Raw genomic sequence first — 19,535 nt, forward strand, 5'->3', positions numbered from 1 at the left:
AAACATAAGTGACCACATTTGATTCACAACTCCCTTGCGACCGATGGCATCGCTTGAATTTCGAGATGAAATTCTTTTAACGGCGGGAGAATGTGACAACCGTCACTTTTCCGTACATTCCGTACACTAACTGAACAGTAATTTGTGCTTAAATAATTGTGCATGACCTAGTTTACAAGACAAATAAATTTTTGATTACTGTTATATACCTACAATGGCATTTCATGATACAAGACTTTAATCATTGCTACATGCAACACAAGATAGTTCAGATGATACACAGAACAGAATTGGCATGCTGACAAAGTTCAGTACATAGACAGACAATATTTTGAGGCCCTGTATGAGCTAGAGATGACGTATTACACTAGTATAGTGTGTAGGGAAGTAAGGACCACGAAACTATATGCTTAAGTGATAGACAAAGCGCCGGAAAGTGCCTAAAACACACTAAAAGTGCAGAATTCTGCAGCAAATAACCAAAATTCAGCTATTTTCAGCATTTAAACTCCAAAATATAATGCAGAAAAGTGGTTTATTGGTCCTGTATGCTTCCCTAAGTGACAGGAATTAAAAGTGACACAAAAAGTTACATAAAGGACACGATACGGTATAATTAAGTACTTTAACGAATCAGCATCTAACCGAACAACCGGACATTACCCGGAACACTAAAATATTACTAGAAGCATTGTTTTAGTGTTACGAAGCTAGTTATGAACCCTAAACATCATGTTACTACATAAAACACTATAACACATTAAACACTAAATATTACACTTAAAATCTAACTAGCTTACATAACTAGAAGTTGAAATGTAACTAGAGAACCCCCCCCCCCCAAAGGCGGTTACAAGGTGGGTCCTACCCCCTTGATTTCTTTGATTAAAATATGTGATTTGCTTAGTAAAGGTGAGATATAAGAACCATTGTACAAATTGTTGTTGGAAGATGTTTACATAAGGACCCATAGTTCATACCACTTCTCATTTTCACCATTGTTCAACTTCACAAACCTCTCCCTCTCTCTCAAAAGCTACGGCCCAAGCACCACCACTCTCACCTCCATTTTCCAAACATTCTTCATACATTCTAAGAGCTCTCTAAGGTGTAACAATCATACATAAGAAGATTGCAAGCAAGGAGAAGTGAAGGACCTTCTTGGAGAGCTATTAACCACCTATTTTCTTCATCACTTTGCAACTTGTTCTTCCCTAGCCATAGTGCTAGTAGTAAGTTCCATTGATCTTGTTTTTACTCACAATTTTAGTGGTTAAAGTATGAAGTAACTTGGTAAACTAAAGATCATAAAGAAACATAAGCATAAACATGAACATAAAGCTCTAAAACATGAAGATCAAGTTGTTCTAGTGCATGTATTGAGTTTGTTTGATGATTTCTTGTGTTTGTGGTGTAGATCACCATATGAAGCTTGCTAGATGATGATTAAACACATGATCTAGCAAGTGTAAGGATAGATCTTGAGAAATTTGTAATGATAATCCTTTATGTTAAACATGAACTTGAAATAAACATGTTTTAAGTGTTAAATAAAATCCAGAAACATATTGTTAACAAGAAAAATACAAGAAGAAATATTTTTAGAAAATCACTTTACAAGTTGTGAAGATCTAAATTCTGCAAGAATGATATTTTTAAATAAACAACCACACTTAGGGTAACTAAGCTTACTAAATACACTAGTAAGTTACTACAAATTTTTACAAAGTTTCAAGTTCATGACATAGTGTAAATTTCATATTTTTGATATGTGGTAAGTGTTGAATGATTTGTTGATGATTGGTGATGATTTTACAAAAGAAAATGATATGCTTGAAAGCATGGAAACCTCCATTTTTAGGGGAAACTATGGCAGAATTTTCTAAAAATATAAACACTTAGAAAAATATTTTTTCAAACAAATATTTACAAGTGTATTTTAATCATGAGTTTTCCCTATAAACTTTGCCATAGATTTTTGTAACAAAAATACAAGTATCGGGGGTTGGTTTTTACAAATAAAAATGGGTAAATATGTATTTAGAATATATGTTTACATTAAAGACATTGTGTGTGATTATGTGAAGTAGATATATTATTTTAGGGAAAATAATATACTCACAAATACCAAGAATTTACAACACCAAAATAATACTAAAAATTACATGGAATGAAATATATGCGTTGCACACTTGATATTGTGAAACCGAACGCAATAACGTAACTTACGAACTATTCCGAGAAGTACCGTTACAATATATTTTTTTGGTAAATATTATTTTGGAACCGAAAGAAGTGAAAATATGAATTTAGTTATTATTACAAAGTATATCATATTTTCGACAAAGAGGAAATATATTACTTTTTGGAGTAAAAATACAATTCCTTAGAATATTTTAGAAGATATATGATTTTTGAAGAAAAATATATATTTTATTGACGATACATTATTTTTGGACAAAACAAGTCTACATATATTTTCTAAGTGAAAATATGTTATTTTGGAAACTACAGATACAAGAATACGAGAATACATGTATGAAATACTCCCATCCTTGGGAAGGAAACACGAAAACAAATACTTGAAAAGTATTATAACTCTGGATGATGTAAAGACATAAAGAACACGTAACTCAAAACATGAATACTAAGGCAAGGCACGGCCCGCTCGTCTAATAGACCCTAGCACATTGTAGGTAGCCGTGTTGCTGACGAGATTTGAGTTACGAGTATTGAAGACGCAAAACAGTGAGTTCATGCTCCCCCTTTTCTTTAACTTTTTTTGGTTTTATAACTCTCAGGGGTAAAATACATGTTACAAATGCTTAAACGGTATGAGACGCCTATGAAATACTAGATCATGTGAGCATAGACTTAATACTAAAAATGCCATAAATTCTTGGTGAAAACTAGTACCAAGAAATGCTAAATATGCCATAAAGTCTTGGTGAAAACTAGTACCAAGCCACTAAACACATTCATTAATTAGGGACGAGGGTTAGATCTAACGGGTACGGCCGAACCCCACTCATGGTCGCAACTAGTACCTAGTAGTGCTTCGGAGTCCCAGTCGAGGTTAATCGACACAGTCGAGGGAAATCGACACAGTCGAGGGTAATCGACACAGTCAAGGAGTCATAAAAAGAACTTCCCATGTCCTCAAGGAGTCATAACAAGTACTCCCCATGTCCTCAAGGAGTCATAACAAGTACTCCCTATGTCCTCACATGCCTTAAAGGAGCCATAAAGAGTGCTCCCTGTGCCTTAAAATCCTTGTAAAACATTCATGTTCATACACGCTTTTCATACCTGTTTACAAAGGAGTCTCTCAAAGATTTACAAGAATTACATTACACAAACAAGACGCATGAACTCGCTCAACTTTTGTTGATGTTTTCCAAAATTACATGTATTTCAGGGAAACAAGATGGATCTTGGACGCAGGTGTCGTAACTAGAAGTTTAGATGTCATCCACTTTTGTTGGTTTGTAACCTAGTCGAAGGTTGTGTTTTAAAAACTTGAATAAACAATGTTTGTAATACATAAATTTTAGGAATGGATGAACATCATTTTGATCATGTAGTTGTTTATTACGATTGAATGCAATGATATTAAACTAGTCACACATCATACGCTTCCGCAAAAGACAGGGTGTGATAAAAATCACCAAATCCCGCTCAAAATAGTGAGTTGAACACCTTTTCTGTGGATTAGTGGCCGTGGCGGCCCATGGAGGAATTCTCCTCCACCCGTCGCGGGTGGCGATGCCATGCAACCGAGAAAATGTTGGATTTTTACCAATTTTGACCCCTAGACTTTGGTATATTGATGTTTTAAGTTGTTTTCAATGTGTTTTAAGTATGAGAAACATATTTAAAGGTTTGTAATGTAACTATATCATGAAGCTAATATAAAACGAGTATAAACAAGTATGAATGTCGAGAATAAGTATCAAATTTGCGCAAATTTAGCATATAAGGCACATGTTTACAAGTTTGACGTATTTTGCACATATTGTGATTAAAGTGTCACATGTTTGATAAATTTCAATGTACGAACAAGCATGAAATGTGTGTAACATGAATGAAAAGAAAGGTACGAATTTCATTATGATCCGAGTCTCAGATTTTACAATGATTACAATGAAAGAACGATTACAAGAACACAAGACTTCCACAAATAGAAATACAAACAAGACTTTCTAATTATGGAAAGTACGAAAGAGCTGGGTGTTATAGTCTCCCCTCCTTTAGGAATTTTCGTCCCGAAATTTAGGAAGAAGTAACGAAAAGATGCAGATGCTTCGTCTTCATATCACTTTTGAGTTCCCAAGTGAATTCAGCGCCACATTTTCCTTCCCATCGAACATTGACGATAGGAATTTGACTGCGCCTCAATTTCTTGACTCCTCGGTCCATGATTTCGACGGGGTTTTCCACGAAATGTAAGGTCTAGTTGCTTTGAAGATCCTCGAATGGAACTTGAAGTTCTTCATCAGCTAAACACTTCTTCAAATTTGAAACGTGGAAGACAGGATGAACATTGTTGAGTTCTTCAGGCAGGTCTAGTCTATACGCAACCTTGCCAATCCTTTCGAGAATCTTGAAAGGGCCAACGTAGCGAGGTGCGAATTTACCTTTCTTACCAAATCGAACCACTCCCTTCCAAGTGGATACCTTGAGGAGTACGAAGTCACCTATCTCGAATTCCAAAGGCTTGCGACGCTTGTCGGCGTAACTCTTTTGTCGGCTCCTGGCTTTCAGTAAATTTTCTCGAACCTATAAAATCTTGTCCATTGTCTCTTGTATGAGCTCAGGACCAGGGATTTGAGCTTCACCAATCTCGTGCCAACAAATAGGCGAACGACACTTGCGATCATATAATGCTTCGAAGGGTGCCATTTGAATACTCACGTGATAAATGTTGTTGTATGAGAATTCGATCAAAGGCAAGTGTGAATCCCAGTTGTCACCAAAATCGATTACGCATGAATGAAGCATATCCTCTAAAGTTTGGATAGTACGTTCGGTTTGACCGTCTGACTGAGGATGGAATGTAACACCCCGTGTTTCGGAAGTCAAAGTGAAAGTCAAGATTGAAGTCAAAGGAAGAAAAGATTGCTAATTGCGATCTGTCACTCCTTGCTCAATTCCTTTTTTGACTTATTTAACTCGTAGATAGTCTATTTACTTTGTTACGTTAGTTGTATTATGTGGAGCACTTATTAATAATTGAGGTTTATTCGCTATTTATCGCATGTTTTATCGCTTTATCGCTTATCGCAATCGCACTCGCAACCCAAATTATGCGTGCTGGATATTGTTTTACGTGTGTGTGCTATTTATGTGTTACTTGTGCATGCTTATTTATGTTATAATGTGATGATTAATCGAAACGCTATCGCAATCAAATTGCAAACGCTAAACGCAAGTTAAGTTAGGATGATTGTATGTTGATATAGTAGTTGGGATTAAAAGTAATTTGAAGGGAAACTCTATCGCATCGCAATGCTCAACACACAAATCAAAACCGCAAAACTCATCGCGCCAAACGTTCCACCCGAGTGGTCAGCCGATCGAGCTGCCACCCGATCGAGGTGCCACTCGATCGAGGTGCCGCTCGATCGTGCTGCCACCCGATCGACCAGTCACACTCTCTCCACTTTCCTTTTTGGGAAACCCTATAAATACCTCCTGTCACATCACAAACTTACCTTTTCTGCACCTCTCGTCCGACCAGCGCTTCTTGCCCTCATTTCTTCAGATTTCTTGTGATTCTTGTAAGTTTGCCACCTAAATCTTATACTTTCTTGATCTACACGCACTCCTACACCTTTCTATCTTTTGAATCTTAACTTTTAACCGTGAAATCACTAGATTTGAGGTGTTCTAGGATGATGTCATCATGATGTTCTTATGAACTTCATGTTTTGGCTTCAATCCACCAAGAAAAAGTTAGATCTGAATGATTTCCACACAAATAAACAAAGATCTTGCATAGATCTAAACATATTCATGGTGAAAAAGGTTTGAAAGATGGTTTCTAACTTTCTTTCAACTCTTTTACACTCAATGCACTCAAAACCGATGGAATCGGATCTCGTTCTGACCTCTACTCGTTCTTAGTGTTGTGTTAGTTCAAGATCTAAATTCTATCAACGAGACCACCGATTTCGGGATAAGCATGAACAACCGTCTTGAACAGGTTAACCGGTTGAACTAGGGTGATTCCTGTTTGATCGGATCACCTGGGTCAAAATGGGGTTCTGTTGATTAGCACGTTGTCACACCGTCTCGATAAAACTACAAAATTATCAAAACAACCAAGTGTAAGACGATCAGGTTGACCAAGACGGATTGCCGTCCGATCGGATTGCCACCCGCTCAGGTTGTATCACACCCCAACCGATGGCGGAAACATCGGGATGAGACGTACAAACTGTTCAAAGACATCATAACACTAAATGTGACAATATAATTAAATTTCATTTATTAAAATTTCAAAGTTCATACATAATGTCATAAAAAGGAGATAACAACACAAACATGATTTATTTCTAGGTGGGTTTCTAAGCCATCCTAATCAATTCTTCAATCTTGACTTCCTCATCCTGCAGTATGCATTTAAAATAAAGTCAACAAATAATGCTGGCGAGTATACAAGTTTGTACATAGCATAATAGAGTTAAAATAGTTTAACAGGATCTAGTCCACGTGAATACTTGAATTCATATTAACAGTTATACTCGTAACGATGAAACTATGTGTTCAAACCATAGTTTAACGCAATTAACATAGCCTAACCCTCGAAAGGGTGGTAACATAGAATAAAAATCTAACAATACCCATAATATTATGGGAGGGGCGTTTCTCAACCTACAGCGCTTAAAATAGAAAGGTCCAAAATACGAAATGTTACAGTCTCCCCTACTTTAGGAGATTTCGTCCTCGAAATCTTAAGAAGAAGACTGAATAACGCTCAAATATAAAGTTTCGTTGAAAACAAAAAAAAAAAAAGTTGGCAACTACCTCTAAGGTAAGGAAATCACCCCTAGCTCATTGGTGGAGTTGAAAATTGAGCGAAGCTAATTGTCAAGGTAAGGAAATCACTCCTATCTTGATGATATTAGCATAAAATTCAGAACAAACCACATGACACACTTAGTTAACAAGATTAACGTATCACTGGCATGTGAATAAGCAGGTCAACCCATCGTGTACCGCAATTTAAAGACTTAACATGACCACTAGAATACGGGCGGGCGCTACTCCTATAGCACTACGCATAGTGCTATACATGTTAAGGTGTGGGTTAAAAGACAAGTTCATCACATAAAAATCACCCAGTAATCACGAATCCAGTATAACATATTAGTATGCATGTATCAAATTAAAATGAAAAACATACAAATGTAAACACAAGAAAATTAAGATAGCATAAAAAAAGAGATTTAACGTAAAACATAGTGTTTTGATATAGGAAATGCATACTACACCCAAAAGTGTAAAAACAGAAAATGGGTCAAGTATACTCACAGTCATAAATGTACAACATTAGCATAACATGAATAACATGAGTCAAATAGATTCACAAAATTGTGGATAGATAGTGCAAAAATGATTAACATAGTGTGTTTTGATATAGGAAATGCATACTACACCCAAAAGTGTAAAATAGAAAATGGGTCATGTATACTCACCTTAGAGTGCGTTGCGTATTTCTTGGAATAAAATAAGAATCAGGGATTTTCCAAAAAGAACGTGCACAAGAGAATTACCCTATTAATTTTGAGGTTTGTTAATTATTGGGAATTTGGAGATTATTAAATAACACGGCATTTATATAAAAATAAAATAAAGTTAACATTTCTAACTATTAATCGTATGCCTTATATTTTAATAAAATATGACAAGTAAATAGGTAAAATAAATATTGATTTTACCAAAGTATTATAAATATAATTACCAAAATGTTGGATTAAATAAATAACACTTCTGGTATGTATATAATTATTTTAGATTAATAATCTTGAATAAATAATCTAATTGTAAAAATAACAGTTCTATTCTAAATAAATAATAAGTCTATCTATAAAATTCCGATTACATAAAATAAAATGATAAATCTGAAAATAATTCTGAATAAATAAAAATTCTGAAATTTATAAATAAAATATAAATTCTGTTTTATTAACATAAAAATTCTGATTTTAATAAATATGCATAAAACAATACTTCTGAATATATATATATATATATATATATATATATATATATATATATATATATATATATATATATATAATGATAATTCTGATTTAAATAATAAAAAATTCTGAAATGAAATTCTGAAATAATTAATATAAATTCTGATATATTACAATAAAAATTCTGATTTTATAAAATAAAGTTCTGACTTTAAAATAAAGTATTAAATCTGATTTTAAATAAAAATGCTGATTTTATAAATAAAGTAAAATAATAATTCTGTTTTAATAAAATTAAATCTCTGATTTTAAAATATAAATTCTGTTATAATATTAACAAATCTGAAATAAAATAATATTTCTGAAAAAATAGTAAACTCTGATTTAATAAATAATTCTGGAATTTATTAATAAATTCTGATTTATTAAAAATACAATTTCTGATTTAATAATATAATTTCTGATTTAATAATATAATTTCTGATTTAATGAATAAAACAGAATATTAATTCTGTTATATAATTAAATTCCAGATTTAATAATATAACAATAAATCTGCTTATTTAAATCTATTTATTAAACCTGTTTAAATATTACTAATAAATATAATTATATCTGATTTATAATTCTAATAATAATAATAATAATAATAATAATAATAATAATAATAATAATAATAATAATAATAATAATAATAGTAGTAATATTAAAGATATAACTGTAAGTAATGAATAAAATAAAATAAAAGAAAAGAAAAAAAAAAGAAAACGAGAACGTTACCGGACGGCGGCGAAGTGGTAACGGTCGGTTGTCGGAGTTCCGGCTAGTGGTGCGAGTTCCGGCGGTTCTCCGGCAAGGTGAAGTCTAATGGTGCGAGTTTCGGTTCCGGGTTTGATTCGGTTTGATCGGAAGTGGAAGGAAAAGAATGATGTCGAAATGAACGTGTTTAAATAGGAGTTGTAGGTCGTCGGTTATGGAGACGGAAGGCCACCGGTTTTCCGGTAAAAGCTGAAAGGTCGGATTCCGATCATTAAACAACCGGAGAAGATGAACCGTTTTTGGCGGTTATGTTTGAATTCCGTAATTAATGAATGTTTATATACAATTAGATCTTAAAACCGTTTGGATGTGGCATACCCGGCCGGACGGTTGTGTGCGCGCTTGTGGACCGGGAGGTCGCGGGTTCGATCACGGCTCGATGCATAAGAATCTCATTTTTTTTATTAACTGATACATTAACTGGGTTAGCCACTAACTGAGTTTTCTGACTCAGTTAGTGCTGCCCTTTAGTAAAATTAACCTGGTTAGCTGATTTAACCAAGATTTAGCTAACCAGGTTAGTTTAACTAACCAAAAACATCAAAAATTAATAAAAATTCATTTTTAAATACTTATTTATAAATTTTAATTATTAAATTACTTATTTAAAATATTAATAAAATAATATAAAAATCATTTTAACCCAAATTTCGATATTTTACCGAATTAACGTATAAATTCCCAATTTTTGTACAGTTTAGGGTAATCTCTTGGCAACGATGAATTTAAGAGTCGAAATTAAGATGTGATTCCACTGTTTTTACGTGTTTAACATAGTTTCAACGTGTTTCAATTGTTTCAACAATACACAGCATTCAAACACAAATATGGATAAAATCATGCATTTTCATTATGATTTCAAGTCTCGAGTACAATTTGGAATTTGAAACAAATACCACGAAGGTACAACTTACAAAAATAGAAAGTACAAGTAGACTTGCCAAAAATGGAAAGATTGAAAATACGAGATGTCACAGTCTCCCCTACTTTAGGAGATTTCGTCCTCGAAATCTAAGAGGAAAACTTTTGAAAAGATGACATCTAATGATTCAAAAAGAGGGAAATAAATGAGACTTTGATCATAATGTTTTTGTTTAGGAAAATTGATTTCATGTATGCATCACATAGCACATTGTTTTTCACATGAATTGCCAAATAGTTTCACATAGAATAACATAGTATTGCACATAGAATAACATGGTGTTACACATAGAATATCATGTATAATGAAAGCAAGATAAATTTAGTTTGTTCACGAAGGAGTAATTATTAATTATTTTAGATTGCGATAATAACGTGCTTCGTGTTCCCAAACTTGAAATGAAGATAACGCTCAAAATGTAAATCACATGATAATTGAGATAACATAAAAAGAGATTCATCATAAAAATAATAATAATATTAAAAACGAAACTGCATATATAAAAATGAAAAAGAATTCGGAAACGGTAATTGTTATATATAAAAGTTGGAATGCTTTTACCTAGTCTATAGTAGGAGTACTCTGATACCAGATTGGTATCAGAGCCATAACTATAGGGAATTAGGTGGAATTCCTATACTTTTCCCTAGTCTATAGTAGGAGTACTCTGATACCAGATTGGTATCAGAGCCATAACTATAGGGAATTAGGAATGCCTTGCTTTGCCTAGTCTATAGTTTAGGAGCTTTCTCATTTATTTGCTGTTAAAGACATTATTCCTTTCTCTCTTCCTTGTTTCCCTCTATTCTTTTGGACTTCTAATATACAAGCCTTTCCTAAGGCTAACACAATACACACTTGGAAGCTTTGAAGACACTCTTACAACACAATCGAAATGATTCATCAAGATAGGGGTGATTCCCACACTTGGTGATGATTTTCACTCAGCTATACTTTGATTTTTGCACGAAATCTACCCTCAAGTTAGGAGTGATATCCAAACCTTGTTGGGAGTTTTCCTTTTCATATTCTAGTGGACCCTCATCCTTGGATGAGTACCAACCACATTAGGGTACGATGTTACCAAGTTAGAGGTGAAACTCGCATCTTGTTAACTAGTCCCATTCCTTGATTTTCGATCTCGCCAAAGTTTCGATTTTCCCAATCGATTAAGGACGTGTAGTAACTGGAAGGACAAACATCGTTAGTCGCTCCTCGATGAGAGTGTTTGTCTATTAGGTCAAAGCACGTCTCCTTAATTCGAAAAGGATTTCGATTCACTTTGGAATAGTCTATGTTACGTTCCGTGACACTCCATATTTTTATGATGTCTTTGAACAGTTTGTACGTCTCATCCCGATGTTTCCGCCATCGGTTGGGGTGTGACAGGTTGCCACCCTATCGGATTGCACCTTGACCCCACACTTGAACTATATTTCAATTTTCAAGAGTTTTGAATTTCGAACGGATTTCCGCCTGATCGGGTTGCCACCCGACCGACCGACCATCTGACTCTGTGATGTTTTGAACTCAACACTTAACCAATTTTCAACGTGTTCAATACATAAACAAGGATCAACGGATTGCCACCCGATCGGACTACAATCCGATCGAGTGACAAACTGCTGTGAACTTGTTCTCACTAAGTGTCCACCAATCGGATCGTCGCCCGATCGAACGGTCGTTCGATCGATCGACCTGAAAGGTAGAGATACTTCTCTGTTTTCAAAATGATACAACGAAAACTTCAAAAGGCAAGCCATCATACACAAACACATCCTTCCTAAACGAGGTAACAATCCAATCGAATGGTCACCCGATCGGCTGACCATCCGAACGGTTCGTCACCCGATCGACCGACCACCCGATCGGATTGCCACCCGATTGGATTGCCGTCCGATCCATTGACACTCTACACCGTTTTACGTATCGCTTATCGTTATGCTATCATTCTGATGAGGCTAATTTCACTCTAGCGCTCCCTCCAATCCATCATCGCTGTGAGTATACTCGAACTGATGTAGCGCGTGATACGAAAACGAAGATCAAACACGTTGATTCAAAGAATACCCGTGTGTTCTTCCCCAACCCCCAAGATTCCACCCAAAAGGCACGGAATTTGAAGTGAAAAATCAATTATGTCAAAATTCAAGTCTGAGCTTTTCAATTACTAGAGAAAGATATAAATAGGAACAGAAATTCGAAACGGGCCAAACACCAGCCCAAAAAGAAGATGCCCAAAATACTTCAAAAAACATAAAAATGTAAATAACTAATAGAAATAAGCGTTTTTTGGCCCGGACGATGACCCAAACCACCGTAGCCCAAGTTAGAGCCAATTTAGTGAAGCCCCTTTTGTTACACGATCTTGGGCCTCCAAATACAAAATAGCTCGCTCCTCCACACTTGGGCCCGCATCATCGAACCCTTTTTGCTTTTAGCACTTTTGGGTGTTACATACGTTACCTATATTCAAATCACATCAATTACACAACGCAAACACTATTTACCCGCTAACTGTTACTGCATGTTATACGAGACTCAATGAATGCTTGTTGGTTATGTTTACACATGGATTGCTGTCTACCTACCTTAGCAATAATAGTACTATAGTTTGGACTCAGCACATGTTCACTCAGGGGTCGTTAAGGACAATTAATCACATGGTTCACAGTGGTGATCATGCATTACGAACTGCCTTGGGCAGTCAACCCGCAGTCATTGGTATTGATAAGATCATGTCGATAACTTACGTGCTTCATTTCACACTGTGTACGTGCTGGTTATGCGTAAACGATTTCGAACTCTATTATGCTATATCAAACTTGTATGCTCACCTTTACACTATGTGTATTGACTTTTACTTTAACGTATGTGTCAGGTGCTTAAGATGTTTATTTGCTTGGATTGCTGTGAAATCGAGGCTAGGAAAGAGTCTAGAAACAAAGACAATTTATTTTTATTTATTTAAATCTGAGTTGTCAGAACATGCTTTTGTTTGAAGAATATCGCTGTCTGTAATAACTTGATTATCTTATGGGTCATGGTATCGGACATGATATTTTAAACTATTCGGTAATTTAGTCGTTATGGAATTTCTTTGAACAATCTGTTTCGCTCAGTGCCGCGCCTCGATGATTTCGCCATCGGTTGGGGTGTGGCAGATTGGTATCAGAGCCATAACTATAGGAAATTAGGCCAGACTCGACCTAGTCCGGGTCGATGTCTTAGAAACGACCTAGTCTATAGTTTAAGTACCAATGGACCGACTTTTGCGAATCCTGTAGGGGTTCTGCGCAAGCTTACTTGCTATTTCTCGATCGTATTCACGCTATACTGTCACAAACTGCCTTTCCTAAGGTAGTCGCACTGCACTATTTTGAACAAGTAACTGGATTGAGATTAGGTGTGAAAACCGCAAATTCTCGATTAAATCGCTTGTTCGACCCGCATCTATCTATAAAACACAAGAATTTGCATTGAATCAGGAGTGAAATCCGCACTTTAACGCAAATTTTCCTTTCTATTTTATCAAAATTGGAACGAAGTTGTTAAGTCAGGGGTGAAACCCGAACCTTGACAACTTGTTCCACCTCTAACATTGGTTTTACAAAAGTCTCACCAAAGTCTCGACGGACTCCAACGACTTGAAGTCACGCTTTGACTGGAAGGATGAGTGCCTGATGTGCGTGAAGTGTGTTATATTTTTGATGTATATTTTAAGCCCTTTAACACTTTTTAGCCAAGTTTTAAATTTATAAAACACGATATTTACTAACACTAAACACACATATGGGCAAGTGCACCCATCGTGAGCATAGTATAGTGTTGGTAAGATACCGAGGTCGTCCAAGGACACAAGGGCTTTTAGTACCGATTTATCCTCAACGTCTAATCAAATCAAAAGTTAGAAAAAAGTTTTTAAACTAGAAAAATAAAACTAACTAAAATGCTGAAAAATAAAATAAAAGTAAAAACAGATAGACAAGATGAATCACTTGGATCCGACTCGTGTGTAGTGTAACCTTTGATTATTTTCGCACTTTTGCACTTTTTAGAGATTATCTTAGTTATCGTAGTAGGCCCTTCTTTTGAAGGTGACGTTACCCTCAACCCAGTAGTTTGAGTCAGCAAGGATACAATCCTAAAGGGTCTGATTATTGAAAGATAATTAATTAAGTTATTAATGCATAATGTGGTAGGCCCCTCTTTTGAAGGTGACGTTACCCTCGGCTAAGTAGTCTGAGTCAGCAGGGATACAATCCTAAGTAGCCGGGTTAAAGTTTTAATAGTAGCTTATATATGAGGGGATCAAAGAGTTTGGACCCCCGCCATCCAATACCGGCGGGTATTGAAGGAGGTCCTACTAAATTTGACCCAGGTCCTTGCAGGATCTATACACTGAACAAGGCAAGACTCTTAGCAAACCGTTCCCTTGACCCCCGACCAGGTAGCCAACATATCTTTATATAGACCGTGGAGATATGAATGGTGAAAATCTTTTATTTTATATAGACAGTAAAATAATGCAAAGACACCACGGACAAACGATAAGGAAGAATCACCTTCAACATAAGAAACTAATTATTAAAGTCATTAATACATAACCAAATAAAAAGTGCGAAAATATTAAAAATAAAAAGTATTACACTAGACACTTGTCTTCACCAAGTGATGTAAGAGACTTAGGCAAACATGGCCTTTGATTGTCAAGAACTCTTACGATCAATCTTGGATCCCGAGATGACTCACACACTCTATGATGGATGATGGATGATGGTGGTGGATGATGGTGTTGTGATGGTGGTGGTGGGTAGGTGAGGTGTGAGAGAGGTGGTGTGCCATGGGATGGTTTGCAAATGAGCCAAGCACCCCTATTTATAGCCTGAACAGCAGCTCGGGCACGACCCCGTGTCCGTTGGGCACGACCCCGTGTCCATTCTCCTTCTCTTTCTTCATTAATTGCAGTTTGTCTGCATTAGTTGACCACGCCCCCGTGTCCGCTGAGCATGACCCCGTGTGCAGAAGCGTAACTGTACTATCAAGATTTCCCTAGATTCTGCGAATCTTAGAGTTGACCACAGCCCCGTGTCTGGTGGGCACGCCCCCGTGGTGGGTGATAGAAGCTTCTACAACTTTGTCTTTTCAGCTGACACTTGGGCACGCCCCCGTGCTCACTAAGCACGGGGCGTGTTCAGCCTTCTGTTCTCTTGTTTTGCTTGGGAAGATGCTGTCGGGAGGTCAAGCATGCCATGTTTGTTCCTTTTCTTGTATTTATGTTAGATTTAGCTATCTTTTTGCTTCTTTTGTTCATTTGAGCTCATTTAATACTGAAAATACAAAAGGAAGACAAAAACACACTTTTTCCAACATTAGTACTAAAAAAAAGGTTAGTTTTATGCCACAATTGATGTAATTTATATGTTGCATTTTGTGAAAATCAAATACCCCCACACTTGAATCTTTGCTTGTCCTCAAGCAAAACTCTTTATAATGTGGCTTTACACTTGCAAATGGAATGGGTAGAAGAGAAGGTTTTTTGAGCTTGACATAGAGTGTCGGGATTTCCAAGATTCTTTGTTAAGTTTTATTTTTATTTATTTACAATCCTATTCGTCATGATTTATTTAAAACATTACATAAGATAAATTACTTATTAGGGCATGACATGCCTTTTTAAATTCCATTTATATACAAGTTCACATACCTCACGGGGGATCACTCAACACTCGGCCGAAGATGTATTTTAGTGAATCACTCGAGAGCGGCATGGAACTTCCTCCTACCATAGGCTTGCCAAACAATCAATCCTTCTCCTTTTTTAACTATATACCTTTGTAAATATCAAGAGGACTTTTGGGGTGAAAGGTTAGGCTTGGGTTAGAGGTAGGTGGTTGAGTTTGTGGTTAGTAGAAAAAAGGCGAAAGGCGTAAAAAGCATCGGTTTTTGGAAGAATTTTTATTTTCCATAACTTTTTATTTTGATGAAGCATTTCTTTCAAACAAAGTTCTTTTTGATAAACTTGTTTGTTTATTTCTTTTGGCTTCATCATCATTTTTTTAGGAAGTCATAGGAAAAACCGAGCTTTGTTATTAAAATAAAGGGTTAAAATGAAAAAAAGGTTTTGGTGGGTAAAAGGGTGTTTGTTTTGGGTTAAGAAATGAAAGGGTTTAGGCTCAAAGGGGTTAACTAGGGGGATTTTGGGTAGGTGGTAAAAAAAAAAAGAAAAATAATGGTGTAGAAATAAAAATGGTTAGTCCTAATGCCTCCATCATTTACTTACTTGGGTTTAAGTTGGTAAGGACCGGGAATGTATCGTCGTGGCAAGTTCTAGAGTCGTAAGAACCAAGCGGCTATTCACACAAGAAACGAAAAATGCGCATTTAGTTTAAAGATATGTATTTGTATGCTCAATAAAGGCTTAAAACTCACTTTTTGTGGGAATGGGTTTTTATGTGACCAAGTATACATAATCAAATTTTAACTAAATTTGTCATGCCGTTTCATAATTTTCTTATGTTGGTTCTTTTTATCACGACACTATCGGTTGTAAATTTGTAAAAATATAACCTTTTTAGAACTTGAAATTCCCAAATTAAACCTAGACAAGTAAAAAAATGAAAATTTTTGAAAAAAATTGGGGTGATTAGCGGTTCCAATAGAGTTTTGTGTAAAGCTTGTAATTAGGACTTGCAAGATTCAAGGTTTTATCATCCCCCTACACTTAAAGTACACATTATCCTCAATGTGTCCTAAAAATAAGTTTTTAGGTTGATTGAATGTGTAAAAAGGTGTGAAAAAGCAAAATTTATGTTACTGGCCGTCTGGATACGTCCCCGTGGTGTCCGGGCACGGCCCCGTGTTCAGATCGCCAGTAACAGAAATTAGAAAAAAGATACAGAAGCCTGGGCACGGGGGCGTGTTCAGTGAGCACGCCCCGTGTCCAGTTACCTGAACTGGGCATTTTCTGCATATTGTGCAGCACGGGTCCGTGTTGGTGGGCACGACCCGTGCTGAACTTGCTGTAATGAAGAAAAATTTGTCGGGTGGCCCTATTTTTGTGCATGGGGTGCTGGTTCAAGTTTCCCTTGGTATCCTTCACCATCCCGAGTGTGTTTTATTCCTAAAAATTAAAACTAAACTAGAAAACATAAAAATTAATCTAAACTAAACTAAGGATAGTTCCGCGAAATGCCTCTATGGTGCGCCACGTTTATAAGGGTCCTTGGCTAGACCCAAAGCTTGGTCATATGTCACCCGAGTGGGATGTTTTGCATCCCATGCTACACCGTCGGAGAGCATCATCCAAACTCGAGTCAATGACCTTCATGTAGTTGACCGGGTCGTCGTCTTCTACTCTTTTTCCAACTCCAAACTTCATTTCCTCGTCCCCAATCCTCAATGTTAGTGTTCCATCATTCATATCTACCACTGCTTGGGCCGTAGCTAGGAATGGCCTCCCTAGGATGAGTGGTACTTCTGCATCTTCCTCCATATCTAGTATGACAAAGTCGGCCGGAAAGACAAATTCGCTGACGTTGACTAGTAGATTTTCAGCGACACCTTGTGGATATTTGACGGATCTATCGGCGAGTTGTATGCTTATTTTTGTAGGGCTTGTTTTCCCTAAGCCGAGTCGGTTGAACATTGATGAGGGCATGAGGTTGATGCTTGCCCCGAGATAGGCTAGTGCATTACGAACGGGGGATTCCCCAATCGAGCAAGGGATTGTGAAGCTTCCGGGGTCAAGCTTCTTTTACGGGATTTTGTTGAGTAGTAAGGCGGAACATTCTTCGCCTAAATTAACTAACTGCAATGATTCAATTTTCCTTTTATCAGTGAGGAAGTCCCTCATAAATTTTGAATATTTAGGCATTTGAGTTAGGACTTCGATAAATGGAATATTAACATGCAATTGTTTTTGTAAATTTTTGAATTTCGCGAATTGCTCACCGGTCTTTTGACGAATTAACCGACCGGGGTATGGAACCGGAGGAGTCTTAGTAGGCTCTTGAATTGGTGGAGAAGCCTTCTCTTGTTGGGGCTGAGTTATGGTTTGGCTAGATTGGCTTCTTTCAGTTGGCGGTAATGGAGCCTCTTCGGAACCCACGGTACGGTTGCTCAATGTTATGAGATGTACTTGCGCCTTTGGGTTGGTTTCGGTATTACTTGGTAACGCGCCTTGTGGTCTCTCGGAGAAATTCTGAGCTATTTGATTTAGTTGCTTTTCAATGTTTTGTATACTAGCTTGTTGATTTCTAAAATTCGATTCCAATTGTTGAAATCGATCTGAGTTTTTCTTTTCGGTGTCGGAGGTGAGGCGAGATACAGTATCTTCAAGACTTTCTCGTCCACCTTGTTGTTGAGAGAAATTTTGTGACTCGATTCTTGGTTGTTGAAAGTTTGTTCGTTGGTTTAGATTTTGTTGGTTACTACCATTGCCGGGTTCTCTCCAACCAAGGTTAGGGTGGTTACGCCATCCTTGGTTGTAGGTACCCGTTGGAGGACCCGACGGCCTAGGTCTATTATCAATGTTGTTTACCGAGTCTGTTTGATCATCTACTTCTTTCGTACAACTCCAACTTTCATGTGGCCCACCACACCCTTCACAAGCCATGACCAAGGCTGTTTTTGCCATTTCTAGCTTTTTGATTTTGGAAGAAAGGGCCTCGATTTGGGCTTGTAAAGAAGTGCTTTCATCAACCTTATGGGCGCCCGGGGCAATAGATTTAATGCCTTGGGGAGTGTGCCACTGAAAATTGGTTTGAGCTATTTCCTCAATTTTATTATATATTTCATTTGGGCGACGATTACCTAAAAGTCCCCCGGAGCTAGAGTCAAGTGTTTGTCTTGTGTGTAGCAACAACGCATTGTAGAAAGTGGATACTTATTACCACACCGCAAGACCGTGATGAGGACACTTTCTTAGTAGCTCCTTGAACCTTTCCCAAGTTTCATATAAGGACTTCCCATCCTCTTGTGAATATGTATTAATTTCAGTCATTAATTTAGCCGTTTTAGCAGGAGGGAAATACTTATATAGAAACTTTTGGGCTAGTTCATCCCAGGTGTTTACCGAGCCAACTGGGAGGGCATAAAGCCAAGCCTTAGCTCGGTCTTTTAGTGAAAATGGAAACATTCGAAGGCGGATGGCGTCGTTTGATGCTCCATTGATCCGAAAGGTATCACATATTTCTAAGAAATTAGTAATATGTAGATGAGGATCCTCGTCCGCAAGCCCATGGAAGGTTGCGGAGTTTTGAAGCATTTGTATCAAATGTGGCTGAAGCTCGAAGTTATTGGCTTCGACATTCGGTGCATTGATAGTGGCGCCGATATTACCCACGGTGGGTCGTAGATAATCCATGAGGGTACGTTGTTCCACCATTGGAAGTGGGTCCCCCGAAACTTTCTCTTGGTTTTTAGCTTTAAGTCTTCTTCTTAGAAAGCGTTCGGGTTCGTCTAGGGGTTCTTTTATTTCTCTACTAGAACTGGAGCTCATACACTACGTGGAGAGTTCAGATGTGGTGCCTGAGTTCGAAGTCCTGCAATAAAAACAAAAAGAACGTTGGTCAGAAGCGTCACCA

The 19,535-nt window shown here is 36.8% G+C and overlaps 1 non-coding gene across 1 annotated transcript; it reads left to right on the forward strand.

Annotated features, from left to right (window-relative positions):
* The first annotated feature begins 18,851 nt into the window (after positions 1-18,851).
* LOC118479982 lies at positions 18,852-18,958 on the forward strand. The gene has a single exon (XR_004861623.1). It is a non-coding gene; the product is annotated as a small nucleolar RNA R71 (small nucleolar RNA).
* The last annotated feature ends 577 nt before the right edge of the window (positions 18,959-19,535 follow it).

This window comes from Helianthus annuus, chromosome 6 (genome assembly GCF_002127325.2).
Source record: "Helianthus annuus cultivar XRQ/B chromosome 6, HanXRQr2.0-SUNRISE, whole genome shotgun sequence".
NCBI lineage: Eukaryota > Viridiplantae > Streptophyta > Magnoliopsida > Asterales > Asteraceae > Helianthus > Helianthus annuus.